At 37.9% G+C, this 3,244-nt stretch overlaps 1 pseudogene; it reads right to left on the reverse strand.

The window, feature by feature from the left end:
• Positions 1-2,918: 2,918 nt before the first annotated feature.
• Positions 2,919-3,018, reverse strand: LOC113292037 (annotated as a pseudogene).
• Positions 3,019-3,244: the final 226 nt, after the last annotated feature.

The raw sequence follows: 3,244 nt of genomic DNA on the forward strand, positions 1-3,244 counted from the left end.
GCAGCTGCTAAAGGCACCCATACTCTAGATAAGGGGAGCCTTCCTTTTTCTTCATCGTTCAAACACAATTTTGGCGGGAAACTATATTATTACCTGCGTGAATTTGGGAGCATCAGTTGGACGTGAAATAACGAGATTCAATGGCTGATTTTTGTTGGGATCGACTTCCTAGAGCATAACAGGGTCGGTGTATGTGATTGGATCAGATGAATTGGGTTAGATCGACTGGGAGAAGGAAACAGAGGTGTTGTGGTCACGGGTTGCTGTTGGAATATTTTTTCGACAATTCAGGGAGATTAAAGGCTAGAAAATCTTCCCCAACATTCGTAGTTATATAATAAAGAGTTTGGAAGTATTGGGAGAGGTCAAATACGCGTGAAGAGAGTTTGGCAGAAAGAAAACTCTGAAACTTGCTGTGGAGATAAACCAAGATTTTGGGGGAGATTTAATCGAGTCGTGGCCTATAAAAGGAGAGGGGATAAGTTATATAGGGGGTACGAATCCTTTCAGAGAAGTTTAGAACACCAAAAGCTCCAGAGATCGAGTTGCAGGAAAATACCTTATTCTACTGCTGCTGCTGAAGAGGAAGAGCACGAAGAACATTGGCGCACAAGTAACCGCCGCAGAAAAATATCGTTGTTTCACAGCAGTACCTATGTGTCGTTCATCACAGATGTTGCATTAGGTCTTTAGCTACTATTTCTCCCTGTAACAGTGATTCTGCAACACCAACAAACTGTTGCGAATCGTCTGTATTAGCACTTTTCATCTTTTTAATCATCTTTTGAGCCATAAACAATTATTTTGAGATCATGATTAATATGAGGAGCTAAACCCATTGCTGAGGCGATAGAGGAAGCTATTTTTCCAACAAAAAGCGGTACAATCTGTTTTATTTAATTTATTGCAATTATTATTATGATTATTTGCCTTGAACTATTATTGAATATGATTTTTATTTGAGTGATTGCGATCTATTTTGATGGAGGATGCTTAGTTTATAGACTCTTGATGCTTCATACTTGGTATTTACAATTATTACTTTTGAAAATCTATTAGTTGCAATATTTTAGAATCAAATTAAACGAGAAAATTGCATGAATATAAATATTTGGATCAAATCACTTTGAACTTGGAAAATAGTGGAATCTTAGCCTCAGTGTTCTTTAATATTGATTCCAACTTTGTCGGTGTTTGTTATAATTATTAGAGAGTTTTCCATTTAGTTTTGAATTTAAGTCTAAAGTTATCCTTCACAAGTTCGAGAATCAAATCACTTTTTACCACTATCTACAAATCACATTAACTTTTGGCGCCGCTGAAGCGGACTTGTTTTTAGGGTTTTAGATTTTTTTTTATTTTTTGTTATTATTTTTGTTCTTTTTTATGTTTCTGGGTATTTATCTTGTGTCTACAGGTTCTGGATCATAAAGAAAATTGAGCCAAAGAGTTTGGTGATTTCATAAAGACTTGGAGCTAAAGATTAAAGCAAAAAGAACAGAAAAGAAGACAATTTTAGTTTAGGGTTTGTTTATTTTCTTTTAGAACAAAAAAAAACTGTATTAGGGTTTGTTATTTTTGTAGTTTTTCTTTTCTTTTTGGACTTTTGGACTTTTGGACTTTGGGACATTATTTTTTTTTATTACCCTACGGAAGGGTACTTTAAATATAAACTGTTTGCAGACAAGGAGGACAATTACGATATTGTGTCTGCACCTTGGGTTCGTACACTTGACATCGGAGTCAGTGGCCCGAGTCGACTACAACCGATTCATCCCCCGTCTGGAACAGGAGGTAAGATTCTAAACACTCGCGAATCCCCTGTCAGCGAGTTACTGGACTCATTCGTATGCATATATGTTTAGGACTGAATACGGACATTTATTTTTCTAGTAAAGGGCAAGGCCTGGCCATACAAGATAAGGGTTCGGATTTCATCACCGTTCTCTTCTTTCCCGCTTTAGGAACACGTAACCTATGCAAACCTAAGCCTAAAATTTTGACTAGAAAGAGACCGATAGGGTAACGAGCTTAACAGGAAAGTCATTTGAAAAATATTGGTTACTCTTTTAAGCATACTTCGAAGTTCTTGACGGTTGCTGTAAGTTGAATGCGTGACTGCGCCGCCTTGTAATACCGGTGAGGCCTTGGGTATCAAAGCTCCACCGAGCTTCCCTCGCCTCTATTCAACTTACTTTAACTCAGATTGATTCCATAGGGGTTTGCTTAAATTGTAACGAATTCCCGTTCGAAGGATTAGAAGCTGGTTTAGAAACAATCTAAGTGGAGCCATCATGCTTTTTGTTTGCTAGAAATCAATAGGTTTGATTTGGTTGAGTCGGCCTTGATCTGTGTTTGCTTACCCTTGCAATTTATAAAATTCTATTGTATGCCTGAACGTAAAAGAGACGCAGTAGGTAGATTTGTTAAACAGAAACCTAGTAGTTCTAAGCGTTTCGATTACCTTAATCTATAGAGTACGAATTTTGAAGAGTCTGTTTTTGAATGTCCTTTGACTGAGGAGAGAATCCCTGTTGCTCCGATTGCGCCAGAAATGGAAACTTTGAAATCTTTGTTGAATCCAACTAGGACTACTCTTTCCTCATGTATCAGGTTAGCTGATACAGAAGCAACTTATGAACTTAAACCTGGGACCTTACAGCTGCTCCCAATCTTTTTAGGGAAAGAAAATGAAAACCCCTATTTTCATGTTAGGGACTTTGAGGAAATTTGTAGTACCCTCAGGATTAGAAACCTAGATGATGATGCTTTGAAACTTAGGTTATTCCCCTTTTCCCTAAAAGATAAAGCTAAATCGTGGCTATATAGTTTGGCTTCCGGGTCAATCGAAACGTATGAACAACTTACATCTGCCTTTTTGAACAAGTTTTTCCCTAGGCACAAAACATCGTCTATTAGGACGCAAATCTGCACGTTTTCTCAACAGGAGGGAGAAACTTTGTATAGGTATTTGGAAAGGTTCAATGATTTATTAGCCCAATGTCCTCATCATGGTTTAGAGAAGGTTAGGTTAGTTCAGATCCTTTATGAGGGTTTAGATTATCCCACCACAACCACAGTAGAATCTATGTGTACTGGTGGATTTGAGAACCAAACAGTTGATGACGCGATGACATATTTGCATGAAGTCGCCGAAAAGACCCAACAATGGGAAAGTAGTAGGGGACCCCAGAAAACAATTCTTCTCGGCAGAGGAAACGTTAATAGGGTAGAAGGAGGCTAT

The sequence above is a fragment of the Papaver somniferum genome, chromosome 6, assembly GCF_003573695.1.
Source record: "Papaver somniferum cultivar HN1 chromosome 6, ASM357369v1, whole genome shotgun sequence".
NCBI lineage: Eukaryota > Viridiplantae > Streptophyta > Magnoliopsida > Ranunculales > Papaveraceae > Papaver > Papaver somniferum.